The following is a 23689-nucleotide window of genomic DNA, read 5'->3' as shown; positions in this document are numbered from 1 at the left end:
GGCTCGGCTAGCGTGGGTACGTGGGAGAGCCTGCCAGTAGCTTCTCGTGGGTCGGTGGTTCTTTCCTGGGTTTTCCAGGGTTCTTCCTCCACCAGTTATACTGGCCGCCATATATGGCCTATCTTGTGCTGAAAATGGCGTTAAACCCCAGAACAACAACAACAACAAGGTTGTTCCGATTATGACTTTATCTCCTTTTACCGCCTTATTCTTATATGCACATGTGCTCAACGCCAGCTTAAAGTTACACCCACCCACCCCCAACAACAAAAATTTTTTTTTAAAAAATAAAGCAATAACAAGATGGGGAAAATACATCATACCGAGTGACAATATTTCCTCAGATCACCCCTATTATACGTTATGACATCCCCTGTGGTCTATCATACTATTAAAAACAGGATCCTTTGCCAGAATCAGAATAGATCATCTGTGCAGAATATAGTTCGCAATGATGACCAATTACATCCGTAATTTATTTCGGAGAGAGAGAGAGACTGTCATCATACAAGTTTTTGAACCACAGAACGGAAGCTATCAACTGACACGAGAAGTTGCCCACATTAACGACAATATGTATTGGGCTGGTGAGTATACAACTAATCACATGCTTTTAAATGAACACAAGAACAATATTAAATGCCCAGACCACGCACCATGTAATATCCCAGCACAGTGGGGAAAATGAAATTCATTAGCCTCATCATTTTTTCGACGAGTCAGGGTATAAAGAAGTGTCTTAAACAGTCAGCTATGTGCTTGTTTATATTTTAGCCTATTATATACACATTATAGCTGAATTTTAAAGTGGGATCCATAATTTTACATGCTTAGAAGTTTATACCAATATTTATTTTTCTTTTTTTGCTACACTTGTACCCATATATAATGTCTTGAACAAGATGGTGGTTTAAGTGTTGAAGTTTGTCTTAGTCATTCGTAATTTAAGTTTATATTAACACAGCATCTATTTTGAATATTTTCTCTGTAAAATTACAAGATCACTGCCTTATAGGATTGAAATTCACAGTATTCCATGACCTATTTGCATTGGGGGGATATGTAATGTCTGGAGATTAAAAGAAATGTGGAGATAAATACTTGTGAAAACATTTTCATTTATATTTTATTATTTCTGTTTATTCTTTTCTTTTTATTTTTCTAGTTTTCTTTGATATCCTAGATATTTCCTTTGCCCTATGTGACAAGAGTATTATGTCTTTTGGAAAGTGCTGGTCTAATTTACAACATTTCATTGGCATACTATTTTTTTTACAAAGATGTCACCATTTTTTAAAAACTGAACGGAGAGTGCTACTTGGCATTGCAAAGTAATGTTTGCCTACTTACAGAACTTTTTCATAAAGCAACACTTCATTATTTTAAAGATGAAATAATAGTAACAGGGTTGATGAAATCTTTTCATAAAGTGACACTTCATTATTTTAAAGATGAAATAATAGTGACAGGGTTGATGAAATTGTTTCATAAAGCGCAACTTCATTATTTTAAAGATGAATTAATAGACAGGGTTGATGAAATTCAATAGGTCTTCTTCACGATTATTTTATAGATAAAACATGCAAAATTATTCAGTTTGTATTTTCTTTAAAAAAGTTATATATTTCAAATGCTCTTTAGCATTTCAAGCAGTTATTTTCTCGACACATGATTGATAATGACATAATATGATGCAATTATTTTTTTTTCACACAAGATTGATAATAATGACATAATATGATGCAAGTATTGTTTTCACACATTATTGATAATAATGAGATAATATGATGCAAGTATCATTTTCACACATAATTGATAATAATGAAAAAATATGATGCAATTATTGTTTTCATACATGATTGATAATAATGAGATAATATGATGCAAGTATCATTTTCACACATAATTGATAATTATGACATAATATGATGCAATTATTTTTTTCACACATGATTGATAATAATGACATAATATGATGCAATTATTTTTTTCACACATGATTGATAATAATGACATAATATGATGCAAGTATCATTTTCACACATAATTGATAATAATGAAATAATATGATGCAAGTATCATTTTCACACATAATTGATAATAATGACATAATATGATGCAAGTATCATTTTCACACATGATTGATAATAATGAGATAATACGATGCAAGTATCATTTTCACACATGACTGATAATAATGACATAATATGATGCAAGTATTGTTTTCACACAAGATTGATAATAATGAGATAATATGATGCAAGTATCATTTTCACACATGACTGGTAATAATGACATAATATGATGCAAGTATCATTTTCACACATGATTGATAATAATGACATAATATGATTCAAGTATCATTTTCACACAAGATTGATAATAATGACATAATATGATGCAAGTATTGTTTTCACACAAGATTGATAATAATGAGATAATATGATGCAAGTATCATTTTCACAGATAATAGATAATAATGAAAAAATATGATGCAATTATTGTTTTCATACATGATTGATAATAATGAGATAATATGATGCAAGTATCATTTTCACACATGATTGATAATAATGACATAATATGATGCAAGTATCATTTTCACACATAATTGATAATAATGACATAATATGATGCAAGTATCATTTTCACACATGATTGATAATAATGAGATAATATGATGCAAGTATCATTTTCACACATGATTGATAATAATGAGATAATATGATGCAAGTATCATTTTCACACATGATTGATAATAATGACATAATATGATGCAAGTATTGTTTTCACACATGATTGATAATTATGACGGAATATGAAGCAAGTATCATTTTCACACATGATTGATAATAATGACATAATATGATGCAAGTATCATTTTCACACATTTTTGATAATAATGACATAATATGATGCAAGTATTGTTTTCATACAGTATTTTGATTTCTTATTACAGATGTATTGCTGCCTTTTAATTGTACATGCTGACACATTTTGCTCCTTTCTCATAGATAAAACATTTTATTTATTGATTGAAAACAATATTATAGAATCATAGCTTATAAAATCAACATTCACTGTGACATAATTTTTTTGGGGGGAAGCCATGTTTTGATCTCTAGCAACCTATATGACAGGCAAGCTTATGAATAAGGAATAAATACACATTGACATAGTTATCTTATGCCATTTATATTCACGTACAAGTATAGGTCAAATGTAAATAACATGGACCCAGAACACCATAAATATGGAAATGTGTTAATTATAAGTATCATGTAGTAAAAGAAGTAATTTTAAACATTTATTTCTCTTCTTCTAGTGCGAGTTTTTTTAGTTTGCATTAACTTATGTAAATTTATAATGACCATCTTTCTCATTGTGCCTACTGTATACCACTAGTAATTTAGAGGACTTTGTGAAGTTCATATGTGGTACTAATATTATGGATAGATTTGATAACTGAACAGTGTTTTATGAACTTGGATCTTTAAAACATGCATGAGAGTTGAATAAACATGTACTCTTTAATTAAAATCTTGTATTATTTATTATTCTTTTGGGTATTTATTATGTTTATAGGCATTTATCATGCTTTGGGCATTTATCATGCTTTTGGGCTTTTATTATGCTTTTTGCATTTTAAAAGGTATTAGTCTTGATTGTTCCAAAGTTTACCATTACTTTAAAAAGAATTTGCCAATAATATAGGAATATGCCATGGTGTCATGATAAACAAACTGATATAAAAACATACTTGCAATATTTCAGTGTGTCTAACATGGAGCCATCTAAAATCAGTGTAAACCCTGATTTGTTGCCGCATCACGTTCTGCTTTTTAATAACTACTAATGTGTTTTATGGAGCAGTCCATAATATGCTTGGTTATATTTGCCACAGAGCTTACATAGGGTAATGTGTGATACACAAATACAGTAAATAACTGTTTGGTTTAACTATAAAACATTTTTGTGGGCTTTAAATATGAGATACGTATAGTAACTACATAGTCAGCTCCCTGGGAGTGAAACTGAAACACACATGCAGTTTCCTCAGATCATGCACAGTCCCTCTAGAATAATGACCTAGGAGTCGCTTGGCAAGTTCAGTGTCTTATGCCGGCCACTGCAACTTGCAGGATACAGTTGTCAAAGGAAATTCGTACTCAACGTACTTAACCCCAAACGTAATGGCTTGTACACAGTCATATGCACCTTCTACAGTGTGTCTTCCTCATGTTGATCGCATACAAGACCTAATATTACATGCAATGGAAATATTTTCATTCAAAACTGGTGTGGTGCTTAAAATAATAAACCTTTTCATTCCTAGGTTTCTGTCAATGTTCCACTGTCACGTTCGACTTTCTGTTGCAGTCACTGCATATATTCCTAGGAAGTTTTGTATACACGGCCCTATCGTGGAAAACCTCTTGAACTCTGGTCTAAAGTCCCCCCCCCCCTTCCCATTCTAAAATGTAGTGGGCCTCATCAGCTACAAGATAGGTGATGTCATTTGTTTTGATATCGTCCCCAGCTTTTCGTGATGATATAGGATGTTTTCAGGATGGTCAGTGAAACAGGCAATGTGACTGGTCTGTTAAAAGTCAATACTGGATATAAGATGCCAGATAGATTTTACGGGGGAGCCTCTTATGGTTGGTATAAAGTGCAAGACCGTTCTGTAGATAAATATAATACATGGTTCATTTAGAAGCTATGACCCTAGCATGATATATCCAAGCATGCATTATTATGAATAGTATTATAAAAGGGTTTCACTGTTTGACCCTACACATTTTCATCATAAGCATTTATTTCAAATACGTCTAAACAATTTTAAATTTAAGTAGACAACTTTCATCATCAGAGGCCTTAATCAGAATAGGTTGGAAGATTCAAGCTGTATTCATTCATACATTTGTTTGGAAGATTCAAGCTGTATTCATTCATACATTTGTTTCAAGAGCAGAAGCAAGATGATATGTAATACAAGAATAAATGAAGAAAAAATGTGCATGATTTCTTCATATTTATTGTAAACATAGAAAATGATAACCAGTTTCTCAGTGCATGTTTCAAGGGCTTGACACAAAAGTCTAATGAATTACTGTTTAGATTAATTTATCAATATCAATGTTAGTCTGGATCGCTGTTTCATATATTCCTTGCATTGCATTATGTTACAGAATAGGAAGCAGGAAACAAACCTAATAAATTCATGTGGAGAAAAATAAAGTCATTCAGGATGTAGAATAAAACAGAGAGGTAAAACAAAATGCATCCCATTATCGAATAATTGAACTGAGTAAGGAACAAGTGCTGAGCCAAAGAGAAAGGAGAAATCCGGAGATCAAGAAACGTGCAAATGAATAAATTGGGATTAGCATCAAGGGTAACTGATAGATAGATGCAGGTGTTATGTGCGTTTAATATGTATTGTTTGATTGTGGTTTGTCCATAACTGAGGATAGGAAATGGGGCCTACATGACTAATTCATATGGGTAAACATGTTTACTTAGGGTTTGTGTGTGTGTGTGTCTGTCTGTGTGTGTGTGCGTGCGTGCATGTGTGTGTGTGATTTAGATTGTTAACATAGCTTTAACAATTTTTCAGTCTTATTTTTCAACGATGTCTGCAGTGTGACAGTTTATAGTGATGTTTAGCACTGGGAATCATGCCGCAGACATGTAGCATGATATCCCACCCAGTCACATTATCCTGACACCAGACCAACCATCCTAACACTAACTTCTTAATGCTGAGCGCCAAGTGAGGCAGCTGTTAATACCATTTTAAAAAGTATGTGATATGACTCCGCCGCGGTTCGAACCCACGACCTCCCGCATCCAAGGCAGACACTCTACCACTAAGCCAACTGAGCGGCACTTAGCTTTGAGTTCTAGATACAGCCTTGATGCTGACCATAGAATTTTATAGAAATTTTGTTTACAGTTTGATGGAAATGTCCATTAAGATAAAGTATTTTCAGAAAATGGTTATTGTGATGCAGATCAAGTGTGGATAGACAAATTGTTTACAACATAGAATGTTCTGGAAATGAACTTTTCACCTTTATCATGGCCCTCTTATTCAGTCTTAGGTTTTTATATTAGGGTTGTTTGCATCAGCATTATTCATTCCTGTTTTTAAGTTCAGTTGTGTTCAGGTCTAATTTGCAAGGATATATTTATTTATTCACTGGAATCACAAAGTGTTCAATGATCATTTTTGGATATGACCACTATTTTGGAATTATTGTGAATTCATTCAAGGAATTTTTATATTACATCATTGTGATACATCAGATCTGATAGCACATCAATACTATTTCTGACTACTGGCACATCAGCACATTCAAGATTGGAATTCTTTTGTACCATCAATGGAATCCATTCTGAACACTATACTTTTGAGCTTGTAATAGGCCTTATTAGGACTATTTTGGATTTAATTCACAATACGGTTAATTTCCTTTTAAATTTTCACCTTGTATCAAGAGAAATAACTGTTTCTTGAATTTTACAAACTTGTTTTTTGTGTGCTCTTTTCTTCTACTTAGCATTAGGCCATAGAATCATAACATAAAAGAGGGACCTCATCCGGGATATGACTTTCTTTAAAATATTTCAGAAAACTTAATTTGTTTTAAATTTAAATTTACTGTACTTCATTATTTTCTTAATCCCAGGTGCTTTAATTTAAACTTAATTTAGACAACTTTAGTGAACCCAACAAGGTTTCACAATGTCATCTAAAGTTTTAGAATGCTAAATCCTACGTAGGGAAGGTTAGAAAAACGACGAATTTATTAAGTTTGTCAGATAATCTATCTGAAGTGATGGCTTCTTTATTGAAGGAAGAAATTTTTAAAAAATTGGTAAAATATTTGGTGGACAAGAATCATTTAGATATATGTGCTTTGGGTTTGATTTAGTAAGTCTCTATCTGGCCCTGAAATGAAATTAAAACAAAAAAATTATAAAACCAGTTGAAAATAAAATTGATAAAGTTTCAGCTTAAAATTGAAAGGATCAAAATAGAATATCTGACCGCTCCGGTAGCCTAGTGGTTAGAGCGTCCGCCTCGGATGCGGGAGGTCGTGGGTTCGATCCCCGGCGGAATCATACCAAAGACTTACAAACGTGGAACTAAAATCTGCATTAAGAGGTTAGTGTTAGGACTGGTCCGCCTGATGTCGGGATAATGTGACTGGGTGGGACATCATGCTACATGTCTGCGGCATGATGTCCCAGTGCTAGACATCACTATAAACTGCCACACAGCAGACATCGTAGAGATATGACTGAAAAATTGTTAAAGCTACGTTAACAATCCAAATCACATCACATACACATCAAAATAGAAAATCACAAAACGGAAAACAAAGAGAAATACAATTGCAGAGAGAGAGAGAGAGAGAGAGATACAGATGCAGACTCCAATGCAAATGAGAAAGAAGTTAGGAAAATGCAATTGAAATTATAAGTTGGCATCAGACTTAGTCTCAGGACCCATGACAGTCAGAGCAATGTATTCTTTGCCCATTGAGGGCATTCATTTATTACTAAGCAATGCCTTAGCTGGAGTTTAGGTTGTGGTAGTAGTATATGGGGTCACCCTAGCGTCAAGTGGACTTACCATGCAAAAACAGTCGATTCACTCTGGCGTCAAGGGGAATTTAACATGGGAAATTTTAACATGGATGGAACTGTAGAGCGTCAAGGGGAATTGAACATGGAAATTGAACAGGACCGGTACTTTAACGTCAATGGGACTTTAACCTTAAAATATGGGGTTTGCACTTTGTCGTAAATGGAAATTGAACATGGGAATGTCACCTGGATGTCAATGGGAATTGAACTTTGGGTGACGTCATGAGGTTTATAGGGTCAAAACATTTTATAGGGATTTTAATGTATTTGTAAGGACAAAGGGTAGATAGGGACAAACATACAAATACACATTTAAACACACAGAAAAGACGACAGAAATGTTCTAAAACAAACCTCACAGAGAGAATAATGGCTCAAAAAAGAAAAGTCTATTGTATGGGTTCAAAACATTTATTCAAGTATATACATGGGCTCTCTGGCCTGTGCTTTGGTCTAAGCACTATCCATTTAATACATAAACATTTCTACATCAAACAAACCTATTTACTAGTTATTTAGTTCTTGGCTCTAGTAAACCTGTTTACATTTAATGTTCATTTATAAGAAAAAGCTAACACAAAACAAGTAACATGCAATCAAATAGGACAAAGTTCATGTTTCTCTCTCTCTATTCCTCTCACACGTTGTTAAAAATCTGGTCAGCTAGCACTTGTGTCCCAGCGTAGATATTTCCCATCACTTAATCCGTTTCATTCATAAATCGGCTGTTATATCCATCGTGCTAGGTACACTTATCAGTAAGCAGATCAAGTGCAGTCATCGTCTTCTTCCCATGGAGGTACAATGTATACCATATGAATGGTTACTTTTCCTTCGTTGATGTCAAATTTTCCTCTCATCGACTGCACGTCTTCAATAGCCCTAAAAAGTTTGGACGAAGTTATTTCTGCAGGTGTGCTAAATCCGAGACATACAGGTGAGTTCAAACTGTCGCGATACATAGATAGGCTCAAACGACCTCGATCTTTGACTTGGCAATGACATTTGAGTTCCTCTAACAGTGAGTCAAGTAGGTCCGTAATGAAACCTGCTACTTCCTCGGCTGAAATGTCAGACGCGAAGTCTCTAAATTTCACCGTGTAGGTGTAAGTTGTCGTTCTAAATTTTCTTGAGGTCGCTGTCTGAGTCATTTGGATGCTAAAATACTCCTGTAGGTCTACTGAATCCTTTCCCTTCTTGGACGCACTTTGCTGTGACGGTATGGTAGTGAAAGAGGTCAGTGATGTTTGTTCCTTCTCTCTTTTCATCTGCGTAGAGTGATTCATCTTTCTCGTTGCTTGTCCTCGCAATGAAGTGTCGTTCTTGGAAGTCGTCCCTTTTTATACTGGGTGATATCAGTATGTCCATAAGGTAAAGTTTTGTGGTCTGGAAGTTTCACTAGCTGCACGTAGTTTGTCATGGCGTTAGTACATAAATAACTAAGATGTGTTACTGCATTGGTGATGTGATAGTGAGGCAAAGAATCACACCCGAGTTTCTCGTTGGACTTGAGTCTTACGCTCTATACTTGCTGTTTGAAGGGATTCATTTTTTCTCAATTGGTCTTAGTAGTGACAATGAACTGTTGGTCTTGGACGTTGTCCTTTTTTATATGCTGACCAATATTGATGTGACCGTACGGCAAAGTAAAGTGGTTGGGAAGTCGCACTCGCTTCTGGTACACGATTTGATAGACTTTTTCCAAGGGTCGACTGACGATGTGGTGAGTGGGTAAACGTACAATCTTGTTCGGCTGGTAGGTGGTCACTTTAAAGTTTGCATCCTCTCCAGACTGCAATGCTTCTTTCAATACGCCAAAGTTGACCACACGACTGGTACGATAATTCAGAGTCAATCCTTTCACTTTACACTCTGTGTGCACTTATCCTTGTGGGTCCCGGTATTCGTAGCCGTAATTTTTAGGACCGCCACTCGCGAAACTTAGAATCTTGTCGTCAGGATGTTCGTCTGTCCAGGCTCCTAAACGGTCTCTTTCGATGTTAGGGTGTTGCTGACCCGGTCGATCGATGTAGATGCAACTGTCCGTGTCAAAGTACAGGACGCGATTCCCTAACAGTTCTAAAGCTTCGTACAATTGTAAGCGAGCATGAGCTGTCACGTAAGCCGCAATGATGACATTTCCAAAAGGGTCGTCTTGTACAAAGTCCAGATCTTCTTCGTAATTGACCAAGATTAAATTCTCTCGAACGACGTCCACGTGTTTCATGTATTTGGTTTTTGTCGTGAATCATCTGGAAGTAGCGGGAAGGTTCTGTCAAATATTCCGTCTTGGGTAAACACGGTCGTTGTGCCATTTTACCCCACAAGCAATTTAACATCACTTTGGCAAACGATCGCCTGCCTTCGTTTTTCTCGATGTGGTCTAAAGTAATGCCTTCTTGTTCCCGGTATTTCTCTTTGAATTTTATTTGGTCTTCGGGAGTGTGACACCAGGAAGGATAGCCGCTGGCTTCTTGCTTCAGTTTCAAAAAGGCATCCACGTAGTCTGCGAAAATGCCTTTCTGAGTAGGGTCACCCTTGTGGTATTGTTGTGTCTTGGGAAAGTGGCAAATTTCGTACACTTCTAACAGTTGGTATCCCATGTCCATAGCTTTGAACAATTCTACGCTGACCCAGGTTCCCGTCAAGGCCCGTTCTTCCTGGGTGTGCTGACACGGCTGATCTTGGTTGCACGTTTCGGCACAAGTACGGCACAAGGGAAACATCAGTTTGCCTTGACAATGGTGAGGTAAGACGGGATGGTATAGGTTCGTGGGAGGCAAAACTTTGCACTTGATCAAGCCTTCGTATTGTCGAATGTTGACCAGGTCGATGTGTTCCGTCAGCAATCGCGGGTGCCCTGTAGGAAAGTGACAATATTTGCACACGTAGGGATACAGCGAACACACATCCAAGTATTTGATTTCTTCTCCTTTCTCTTCGTCGGCTTGGTACAGCAAACAGGTGGCATTGGTCCTTCCTCCGTACAAACTATCCCTCGGGTTCAGGGGGTCCATCAGCTTGTAACTTTCCACGACACGTTTAAACTCGGGATCGATTTTCAAACGGTGATCGTATTCGTGTTCCCACATTTCCACCACTTGGTATCCTTGCTGTTCTAACTTCAAGCGTCGCTGACAAGTGTCCTGGTACAGGTCTTCCATGGTCCGTTGTAAAAACTGATTTTTAGTGTCACGGTCAGGGTAGCAGACGGGACATCCGTGAAATAAGCAACCGTTAAACTCATACACGATCTTGGGGTTTTTTAAGTCCCAGCCATCGACCGAATACGTTCCGATGGTCCTTTCGCCTCCTCCGTTGCGTGCATGCTGAATCCATTTGCCTTCCTTGTCGCACAAGTAATGTAACCAGCGTAGGGCTTTGACCGAGTATTGACGCTTGACATAGTTGGTCGTTTGAGGACTGATGACAGCCACGGTCTTTTGAGGCATGAATCGTTGGCGGTACACTAAGGAACACGCTTTGGCAATGGTGCAAGCTTCTTTCAAAGGATCGACCCCTCCGTGTTCCATGAACAGTTCTCGAAATTTTCCACAGCAACGTCGTAAAATGTCCACGTCGGAACGACAATACTTTAACATTTCTTCCTGAAAGTCGAAGGGGTCAGAGGCATGAGCCTGGAACCAAGCGTAGAAATCTTCTCGTTGTTCGGTACGCATGTTGTCGGGGTCGTAATAGTGAGCCTCAGGCAAATGGGGTAGAACGGCATGTTGATTGGCTTCCGTATTGAAAAAGTGTGGAAAGTACCCTTTAGCCATTTCTGTCATTCCAAACGTTTTAGGCATTCGACTCAAAGGCATGGCCAAGTAACTCATCGAATCTTTAAACTGCACTTGTCCCACTTGCATGAAAATGATTTTGGCTCCGTTCAAAGTGACTTTAGGACGTTCGGTGCCATGTTCCCGTATAGTACCTCAAAAGAAACTGTCCATCGTATCCGGAGAAATTGTGAGCCATCACTGTGGCATGGCGATGACAATCTCGGTAACGTTCGATGTCCTCTTTGCTCCATGTCTTGTCGATGGGGTCTAAGACCCATTTGGCAAAATCGTCTAGCGTCTTTGGTCCTCGAAAGATTTTTTCACGCCCTCCAGGAATTTTGCTGCAGTGAGGGCAATAACTGAAGATAGGTTCTTGAATACACTTCTCGCACGCTCGATGAGCCACGCAGAAATTAGGAATGTGAATGCCAGCCTCTTGCATGCATTCGAAATCGAAAAAGATGAAATTGGTCCTTTCTTCTTGTGACCGTCCTCTTTCTCTGGTGGGGGTTGGTATTTTTGCACGTAACATTGGTGTTCCAAGTCCACGATGTGGTGACAAATGTGACATTTTTTTCTTTCCTGAACATACGTGTGCCTTGACACTATTGGTACGTATGCCTTGTCCACACGCGGGGCACAATCTCAGCAGTTGACAAGCGCATTTCTTCTGTGAACCTTGCGTCTTCAAATGTTGTTGGTAACAGGTAGGGCTGACAAACGTGCGCAGACAAGTTGAACAAGGCACTGGTTTTTCGCTCAGACAGGGTTGAGAGGCCAAACATCCTGAGCATTTCCATCCACAATGTTTGTGTTGCTCTCGATTATTATAACCATAGTCACATTTCTCACAATAATAAACATATCCCAGGAATCCAGTGATACTGGTAATGGTATCGAAATGTTCATCGTGATGATAAAGGTGAATGTATTTTCCGTCCTTAAAATGTTGGCCTCGAAACAACAGAGGCCCGCGCATTTCTTGAGGGTGCACTTTCAAGGTGTAGCGTGGAGCTAGGGCATCTTGCAATTTTTGCATCTCAGGAATGCCACAGGGTGTGTCTTTGGACAGTCCGGCTTGTTGTAACAGGAGTTCTGCTTCATTTCGTTGTTTGGCTCGGTCGGATTGTTGAATAGTTTTCCAGGTTCTTTTCCATTCTACCGTCTCGTTCTTGTTGGCATAGGTTCGTCCCACCACGATGGCACGGGCTAAACACATCTGGTCATGAGGGTTGTTAATTCGGACGAGACTTGTTTTGGTGTTGCGAAGGTCGTTCACCAATAAGACCTTTTTGCGTCCTGTCCCTTGAGGAAGAGAGACGTGAGCCATTTTCAGTGTGGCTTTACCATCGGTGATGTCAAACTTGTCATTGGATTGTTGCACCTGTTGTATCTTGTCCATGACTTTGGAAGGGGTCAGTTCTGCGGGTCTGCTAAACTCGATCCAAACAGGGGATTTCAAGCTGTCGTGTTGTATGGATAGTGTCAAGCGATCGTCTTCTTTGGGTTGACATTGTCGCTTGAGTGTGGTGAGCAAAGAATCCCACATCTCGGTGATGAACCCTTCTGCTTTCTCCAACGGTACGTCGGACTTGAAATCTTTAAACTTCACCGTGTAGGTGTAAGCCGTGGTTCTAAATTTTCTAGAGGAGCGCTTTTCTGTCTCTCGAATGTGATAGTACTTTTCAGGGTTGACTGGTGAACTTTGGTTTGGAGTAGACTCTCTCTGTCTGGTCGCAGACGTGGAAGGTGTTGGTTCAGGTTCGCTCATGTCTTCTATTTGAGCGAACACTTCTTTTCGTGTGTGAGGCGATACGTCACTTCGCTGCCTCTTACGTTCTTCTTCTCTCTCACTGAAATCGTGCGATCGTTTCATCTCGATTGCTGATTCAGAAATGATTTAACCAAGTTCATTCTTTCCATATATACCCTCTCTACCTCTCGTTGTGACAATGACTTGGTATATTTCACAAGGCAAGTGAAAGCCAAGCATATAGGAACCCAACGACAGCGTTGCGTCTTAAACACCTCATGCATCTTGACGACCCTTCGATTCAAACCCTACCACGAAAGAAAATAGTTGCAAGAAAAATAAAACAGACAGTTGGTGTCTTCAAGAGAGCTAGAGACGGCACTGTGTCGCTGGGACACGTACGTACGTACTCCAGAAAACTACGCTACTCGACAACGTGAGTGTGCTTGTCAAAATGTTTGAGTAAGATTAAAAATGTTTGTTAGTTTCAAAACGCGAACCAGTACTGTGGCCGTTTAATATTTGATGTGGCAAGAAGAAATGGTACAATACGCAACAAAGGGTTTGTATGTTTACACTCCAATCTGTCTGTACTGCAATGGTAACAGCGCTCTTGCGTTGGCATTATTTTGCCACACTACCTTAAAAAAAACCCCAATGCATCACTCATCATAAACGATTTCATTGGCTAAACTTATTTTCTTACCGCTTTCGCTTCGAATTGACTTCTGTACCTTTTTGCACAGCGACAAGATCGGACGTGTTTTTTTTTATTCTGCGGCTGGTCGCTACACTACTGTCAACAAGCCCTGAATTTACAACCAAACAATGTGTTACACATTGTAAGTGACTTCATTGGCTAACCGATATTTTACAATTCTGTCTCTATTGATGTGAGTGTGCTTGTCGAAATGTTTGAGTAAGATTAAAAATGTTTGTCAGTTTCAAAACGCGAACCAGTACTGTGGCCGTTTAATATTTGACGTGGCAAGAAGAAATGGTACAATACGCAACAAAGGGTTTGTACGTTTACACTCCAATCCGTCTGCACTGCAATGGTAATAGCACACTTGCGTTGGTATTATTTTGCCACACTACCTTTAATAAAACCCCAATGCATCACTCATCATAAACGATTTCATTGGCTATACTTATTTTCTTACCGCTTTCGCTTCGAATTGACTTCAGTACCTTTTCGCACAGCGACAAGATCGGACGTGTTTTTTTATTCTGCGGCTGGTCGCTACTCTACTTGCCCTGAATTTACAATCAAACAATGTGTTACACATTGTAAGTGACTTCATTGGTCAGTCGATATTTTCCACCGCCTTAGCTTCAAATTGGTTTCACTTGTTATTCGCACCGTGAGATGATCAGACACGTTTTTCTGTACCTGACCATTAGTCACTTCACAAACAATAAAACTAAAACACAAATGATCACGCCATGAGCGGCTCATGGAAATTATGTTAGTCATGTTACGAAATATAGCACGACTTGTTTGGATGTACTTTTCCGTGGTCACTCTTTAATTACATGCGTCTTCAGTTCACTCTTGTGATATTTTTTGTAAAGGGTGTATTTTTTCTATGGATGTGATTGTGTTATGTTCTATATGTTCTTTTATGTTTTCAGTGATTTTACTTTATATCTATATTTTAATTTAGATGTATAGACTATGTAGTCTGAAATAAAGAATTCTTATCTTATCTTATGTAAATGGAATGAGTGTTTCTTTGAAACTTTCATAAGGAAAATGTGCCATAAAAACAAACGTACGTGTCGTCATATTTTTAAAGTAGGAATACATGATCTCTCTCTCTCTCTCTCTCTCTCTCATTGTAGTTTTGATTTATACCCTAATGGAATATGTTCCCGTTTGAAGATACCTCTCCAAAATTGTGATCAGTAGTCACCATAATTACGTGAACTGTTCGTCATGTCATTTTTTTCAAAAGTTTACACTCTAAAAAATTGTAGAACGATTTTTTTTTCTTCCATCAGTAAATCTTTGTATGAAATAAAAGCTTGAGTTTGCACAATTCTGGTATCTTAACTTTATCCGGTTTTGGAACTGCAATATGTCACGCAATTTTTTTCTTTTAACGTTAGATTTACAGTTTTTCAGAAAAAAGACAATCACACGGCTTTTTTAAGAATGAAACAAATGACATTGCACTGTATAACCCTGCCTATGGTTAACTCTGAATTCTAAAGTCAAAACATGGGTTCAGGAAAAAATGTAACAATGTTCGTCCTATCCTCAGTGTAAACTGAGAGAATATAGGACGAACATTGTTACATTTTTTCCTGAACCCATGTTTTGACTTTAGAATTCAGAGTTAACCATAGGCAGGGTTATACAGTGCAATGTCATTTGTTTCATTCTTAAAAAAGCCGTGTGATTGTCTTTTTTCTGAAAAACTGTAAATCTAACGTTAAAAGAAAAAAATTGCGTGACATATTGCAGTTCCAAAACCGGATAAAGTTAAGATACCAGAATTGTGCAAACTCAAGCTTTTATTTCATACAAAGATTTACTGATGGAAGAAAAAAAAATCGTTCTACAATTTTTTAGAGTGTAAACTTTTGAAAAAAATGACATGACGAACAGTTCACGTAATTATGGTGACTACTGATCACAATTTTGGAGAGGTATCTTCAAACGGGAACATATTCCATTAGGGTATAAATCAAAACTACAATGAGAGAGAGAGAGAGAGAGAGAGAGATCATGTATTCCTACTTTAAAAATATGACGACACGTACGTTTGTTTTTATGGCACATTTTCCTTATGAAAGTTTCAAAGAAACACTCATTCCATTTACATAAGATAAGATAAGAATTCTTTATTTCAGACTACATAGTCTATACATCTAAATTAAAATATAGATATAAAGTAAAATCACTGAAAACATAAAAGAACATATAGAACATAACACAATCACATCCATAGAAAAAATACACCCTTTACAAAAAATATCACAAGAGTGAACTGAAGACGCATGTAATTAAAGAGTGACCACGGAAAAGTACATCCAAACAAGTCGTGCTATATTTCGTAACATGACTAACATAATTTCCATGAGCCGCTCATGGCGTGATCATTTGTGTTTTAGTTTTATTGTTTGTGAAGTGACTAATGGTCAGGTACAGAAAAACGTGTCTGATCATCTCACGGTGCGAATAACAAGTGAAACCAATTTGAAGCTAAGGCGGTGGAAAATATCGACTGACCAATGAAGTCACTTACAATGTGTAACACATTGTTTGATTGTAAATTCAGGGCAAGTAGAGTAGCGACCAGCCGCAGAATAAAAAAACACGTCCGATCTTGTCGCTGTGCGAAAAGGTACTGAAGTCAATTCGAAGCGAAAGCGGTAAGAAAATAAGTATAGCCAATGAAATCGTTTATGATGAGTGATGCATTGGGGTTTTATTAAAGGTAGTGTGGCAAAATAATACCAACGCAAGTGTGCTATTACCATTGCAGTGCAGACGGATTGGAGTGTAAACGTACAAACCCTTTGTTGCGTATTGTACCATTTCTTCTTGCCACGTCAAATATTAAACGGCCACAGTACTGGTTCGCGTTTTGAAACTGACAAACATTTTTAATCTTACTCAAACATTTCGACAAGCACACTCACATCAATAGAGACAGAATTGTAAAATATCGGTTAGCCAATGAAGTCACTTACAATGTGTAACACATTGTTTGGTTGTAAATTCAGGGCTTGTTGACAGTAGTGTAGCGACCAGCCGCAGAATAAAAAAAAACACGTCCGATCTTGTCGCTGTGCAAAAAGGTACAGAAGTCAATTCGAAGCGAAAGCGGTAAGAAAATAAGTTTAGCCAATGAAATCGTTTATGATGAGTGATGCATTGGGGTTTTTTTTAAGGTAGTGTGGCAAAATAATGCCAACGCAAGAGCGCTGTTACCATTGCAGTACAGACAGATTGGAGTGTAAACATACAAACCCTTTGTTGCGTATTGTACCATTTCTTCTTGCCACATCAAATATTAAACGGCCACAGTACTGGTTCGCGTTTTGAAACTAACAAACATTTTTAATCTTACTCAAACATTTTGACAAGCACACTCACGTTGTCGAGTAGCGTAGTTTTCTGGAGTACGTACGTACGTGTCCCAGCGACACAGTGCCGTCTCTAGCTCTCTTGAAGACACCAACTGTCTGTTTTATTTTTCTTGCAACTATTTTCTTTCGTGGTAGGGTTTGAATCGAAGGGTCGTCAAGATGCATGAGGTGTTTAAGACGCAACGCTGTCGTTGGGTTCCTATATGCTTGGCTTTCACTTGCCTTGTGAAATATACCAAGTCATTGTCACAACGAGAGGTAGAGAGGGTATATATGGAAAGAATGAACTTGGTTAAATCATTTCTGAATCAGCAATCGAGATGAAACGATCGCACGATTTCAGTGAGAGAGAAGAAGAACGTAAGAGGCAGCGAAGTGACGTATCGCCTCACACACGAAAAGAAGTGTTCGCTCAAATAGAAGACATGAGCGAACCTGAACCAACACCTTCCACGTCTGCGACCAGACAGAGAGAGTCTACTCCAAACCAAAGTTCACCAGTCAACCCTGAAAAGTACTATCACATTCGAGAGACAGAAAAGCGCTCCTCTAGAAAATTTAGAACCACGGCTTACACCTACACGGTGAAGTTTAAAGATTTCAAGTCCGACGTACCGTTGGAGAAAGCAGAAGGGTTCATCACCGAGATGTGGGATTCTTTGCTCACCACACTCAAGCGACAATGTCAACCCAAAGAAGACGATCGCTTGACACTATCCATACAACACGACAGCTTGAAATCCCCTGTTTGGATCGAGTTTAGCAGACCCGCAGAACTGACCCCTTCCAAAGTCATGGACAAGATACAACAGGTGCAACAATCCAATGACAAGTTTGACATCACCGATGGTAAAGCCACACTGAAAATGGCTCACGTCTCTCTTCCTCAAGGGACAGGACGCAAAAAGGTCTTATTGGTGAACGACCTTCGCAACACCAAAACAAGTCTCGTCCGAATTAACAACCCTCATGACCAGATGTGTTTAGCCCGTGCCATCGTGGTGGGACGAACCTATGCCAACAAGAACGAGACGGTAGAATGGAAAAGAACCTGGAAAACTATTCAACAATCCGACCGAGCCAAACAACGAAATGAAGCAGAACTCCTGTTACAACAAGCCGGACTGTCCAAAGACACACCCTGTGGCATTCCTGAGATGCAAAAATTGCAAGATGCCCTAGCTCCACGCTACACCTTGAAAGTGCACCCTCAAGAAATGCGCGGGCCTCTGTTGTTTCGAGGCCAACATTTTAAGGACGGAAAATACATTCACCTTTATCATCACGATGAACATTTCGATACCATTACCAGTATCACTGGATTCCTGGGATATGTTTATTATTGTGAGAAATGTGACTATGGTTATAATAATCGAGAGCAACACAAACATTGTGGATGGAAATGCTCAGGATGTTTGGCCTCTCAACCCTGTCTGAGCGAAAAACCAGTGCCTTGTTCAACTTGTCTGCGCACGTTTGTCAGCCCTACCTGTTACCAACAACATTTGAAGACGCAAGGTTCACAGAAGAAATGCGCTTGTCAACTGCTGAGATTGTGCCCCGCGTGTGGACAAGGCATACGTACCAATAGTGTCAAGGCACACGTATGTTCAGGAAAGAAAAAAATGTCACATTTGTCACCACATCGTGGACTTGGAACACCAATGTTACGTGCAAAAATACCAACCCCCACCAGAGAAAGAGGACGGTCACAAGAAGAAAGGACCAATTTCATCTTTTTCGATTTCGAATGCATGCAAGAGGCTGGCATTCACATTCCTAATTTCTGCGTGGCTCATCGAGCGTGCGAGAAGTGTATTCAAGAACCTATCTTCAGTTATTGCCCTCACTGCAGCAAAATTCCTGGAGGGCGTGAAAAAATCTTTCGAGGACCAAAGACGCTAGACGATTTTGCCAAATGGGTCTTAGACCCCATCGACAAGACATGGAGCAAAGAGGACATCGAATGTTACCGAGATTGTCATCGCCATGCCACAGTGATGGCTCACAATTTCTCCGGATACGATGGACAGTTTCTTTTGAGGTACTATACGGAACATGGCACCGAACGTCCTAAAGTCACTTTGAACGGAGCCAAAATCATTTTCATGCAAGTGGGACAAGTGCAGTTTAAAGATTCGATGAGTTACTTGGCCATGCCTTTGAGTCGAATGCCTAAAACGTTTGGAATGACAGAAATGGCTAAAGGGTACTTTCCACACTTTTTCAATACGGAAGCCAATCAACATGCCGTTCTACCCCATTTGCCTGAGGCTCACTATTACGACCCCGACAACATGCGTACCGAACAACGAGAAGATTTCTACGCTTGGTTCCAGGCTCATGCCTCTGACCCCTTCGACTTTCAGGAAGAAATGTTAAAGTATTGTCGTTCCGACGTGGACATTTTACGACGTTGCTGTGGAAAATTTCGAGAACTGTTCATGGAACACGGAGGGGTCGATCCTTTGAAAGAAGCTTGCACCATTGCCAAAGCGTGTTCCTTAGTGTACCGCCAACGATTCATGCCTCAAAAGACCGTGGCTGTCATCAGTCCTCAAACGACCAACTATGTCAAGCGTCAATACTCGGTCAAAGCCCTACGCTGGTTACATTACTTGTGCGACAAGGAAGGCAAATGGATTCAGCATGCACGCAACGGAGGAGGCGAAAGGACCATCGGAACGTATTCGGTCGATGGCTGGGACTTAAAAAACCCCAAGATCGTGTATGAGTTTAACGGTTGCTTATTTCACGGATGTCCCGTCTGCTACCCTGACCGTGACACTAAAAATCAGTTTTTACAACGGACCATGGAAGACCTGTACCAGGACACTTGTCAGCGACGCTTGAAGTTAGAACAGCAAGGATACCAAGTGGTGGAAATGTGGGAACACGAATACGATCACCGTTTGAAAATCGATCCCGAGTTTAAACGTGTCGTGGAAAGTTACAAGCTGATGGACCCCCTGAACCCGAGGGATAGTTTGTACGGAGGAAGGACCAATGCCACCTGTTTGCTGTACCAAGCCGACGAAGAGAAAGGAGAAGAAATCAAATACTTGGATGTGTGTTCGCTGTATCCCTACGTGTGCAAATATTGTCACTTTCCTACAGGGCACCCGCGATTGCTGACGGAACACATCGACCTGGTCAACATTCGACAATACGAAGGCTTGATCAAGTGCAAAGTTTTGCCTCCCACGAACCTATACCATCCCGTCTTACCTCACCATTGTCAAGGCAAACTGATGTTTCCCTTGTGCCGTACTTGTGCCGAAACGTGCAACCAAGATCAGCCGTGTCAGCACACCCAGGAAGAACGGGCCTTGACGGGAACCTGGGTCAGCGTAGAATTGTTCAAAGCTATGGACATGGGATACCAACTGTTAGAAGTGTACGAAATTTGCCACTTTCCCAAGACACAACAATACCACAAGGGTGACCCTACTCAGAAAGGCATTTTCGCAGACTACGTGGATGCCTTTTTGAAACTGAAGCAAGAAGTCAGCGGCTATCCTTCCTGGTGTCACACTCCCGAAGACCAAATAAAATTCAAAGAGAAATACCGGGAACAAGAAGGCATTACTTTAGACCACATCGAGAAAAACGAAGGCAGGCGATCGTTTGCCAAAGTGATGTTAAATTGCTTGTGGGGTAAAATGGCACAACGACCGTGTTTACCCAAGACGGAATATTTGACAGAACCTTCCCGCTACTTCCAGATGATTCACGACAAAACCAAATACATGAAACACGTGGACGTCGTTCGAGAGAATTTAATCTTGGTCAATTACGAAGAAGATCTGGACTTTGTACAAGACGACCCTTTTGGAAATGTCATCATTGCGGCTTACGTGACAGCTCATGCTCGCTTACAATTGTACGAAGCTTTAGAACTGTTAGGGGATCGCGTCCTGTACTTTGACACGGACAGTTGCATCTACATCGATCGACCGGGTCAGCAACACCCTAACATCGAAAGAGACCGTTTAGGAGCCTGGACAGACGAACATCCTGACGACAAGATTCTAAGTTTCGCGAGTGGCGGTCCTAAAAATTACGGCTACGAATACCGGGACCCACAAGGATAAGTGCACACAGAGTGTAAAGTGAAAGGATTGACTCTGAATTATCGTACCAGTCGTGTGGTCAACTTTGGCGTATTGAAAGAAGCATTGCAGTCTGGAGAGGATGCAAACTTTAAAGTGACCACCTACCAGCCGAACAAGATTGTACGTTTACCCACTCACCACATCGTCAGTCGACCCTTGGAAAAAGTCTATCAAATCGTGTACCAGAAGCGAGTGCGACTTCCCAACCACTTTACTTTGCCGTACGGTCACATCAATATTGGTCAGCATATAAAAAAGGACAACGTCCAAGACCAACAGTTCATTGTCACTACTAAGACCAATTGAGAAAAAATGAATCCCTTCAAACAGCAAGTATAGAGCGTAAGACTCAAGTCCAACGAGAAACTCGGGTGTGATTCTTTGCCTCACTATCACATCACCAATGCAGTAACACATCTTAGTTATTTATGTACTAACGCCATGACAAACTACGTGCAGCTAGTGAAACTTCCAGACCACAAAACTTTACCTTATGGACATACTGATATCACCCAGTATAAAAAGGGACGACTTCCAAGAACGACACTTCATTGCGAGGACAAGCAACGAGAAAGATGAATCACTCTACGCAGATGAAAAAAGAGAAGGAACAAACATCACTGACCTCTTTCACTACCATACCGTCACAGCAAAGTGCGTCCAAGAAGGGAAAGGATTCAGTAGACCTACAGGAGTATTTTAGCATCCAAATGACTCAGACAGCGACCTCAAGAAAATTTAGAACGACAACTTACACCTACACGGTGAAATTTAGAGACTTCGCGTCTGACATTTCAGCCGAGGAAGTAGCAGGTTTCATTACGGACCTACTTGACTCACTGTTAGAGGAACTCAAATGTCATTGCCAAGTCAAAGATCGAGGTCGTTTGAGCCTATCTATGTATCGCGACAGTTTGAACTCACCTGTATGTCTCGGATTTAGCACACCTGCAGAAATAACTTCGTCCAAACTTTTTAGGGCTATTGAAGACGTGCAGTCGATGAGAGGAAAATTTGACATCAACGAAGGAAAAGTAACCTTTCATATGGTATACATTGTACCTCCATGGGAAGAAGACGATGACTGCACTTGATCTGCTTACTGATAAGTGTACCTAGCACGATGGATATAACAGCCGATTTATGAATGAAACGGATTAAGTGATGGGAAATATCTACGCTGGGACACAAGTGCTAGCTGACCAGATTTTTAACAACGTGTGAGAGGAATAGAGAGAGAGAAACATGAACTTTGTCCTATTTGATTGCATGTTACTTGTTTTGTGTTAGCTTTTTCTTATAAATGAACATTAAATGTAAACAGGTTTACTAGAGCCAAGAACTAAATAACTAGTAAATAGGTTTGTTTGATGTAGAAATGTTTATGTATTAAATGGATAGTGCTTAGACCAAAGCACAGGCCAGAGAGCCCATGTATATACTTGAATAAATGTTTTGAACCCATACAATAGACTTTTCTTTTTTGAGCCATTATTCTCTCTGTGAGGTTTGTTTTAGAACATTTCTGTCGTCTTTTCTGTGTGTTTAAATGTGTATTTGTATGTTTGTCCCTATCTACCCTTTGTCCTTACAAATACATTAAAATCCCTATAAAATGTTTTGACCCTATAAACCTCATGACGTCACCCAAAGTTCAATTCCCATTGACATCCAGGTGACATTCCCATGTTCAATTTCCATTTACGACAAAGTGCAAACCCCATATTTTAAGGTTAAAGTCCCATTGACGTTAAAGTACCGGTCCTGTTCAATTTCCATGTTCAATTCCCCTTGACGCTCTACAGTTCCATCCATGTTAAAATTTCCCATGTTAAATTCCCCTTGACGCCAGAGTGAATCGACTGTTTTTGCATGGTAAGTCCACTTGACGCTAGGGTGACCCCATATACTACTTGTGGTTAAGTCACTTTTAACTGACAGGCCGAGTTTGGATCAGAAAGTTGATCCTACTGAAAATGAATTCTCTATGGCAAAAATAACCCCTGAGAATGATGTTGACCAAGAATTTATTCCTTTAGCTGAAACATGTATTGCTCATGCTTTTGATGAGGTCACTTTTGCCACTAGTATTGATCAACCAAGAGGTACTCGCATCTATTAGGGGGATAAATCAATATCCACTAAAATGTACTAAGGGGACAAATTAGTATCCGTTCAAACTTATTAGGAGGCAAACTATTTTTAGATATATTTCATCTGACTATATATGATACATGTCTTTTTAACGCAAAATATATGATTTCCCAAACAGACGCTTA

This window comes from Sinohyriopsis cumingii, chromosome 1 (genome assembly GCF_028554795.1).
Source record: "Sinohyriopsis cumingii isolate HCF-2022 chromosome 1, ASM2855479v2, whole genome shotgun sequence".
In the NCBI taxonomy this organism is placed as follows: Eukaryota; Metazoa; Mollusca; class Bivalvia; order Unionida; family Unionidae; genus Sinohyriopsis; species Sinohyriopsis cumingii.
The sequence above is the reverse complement of the archived record's forward strand: the minus strand, read 5'-3'. Positions refer to the sequence as shown.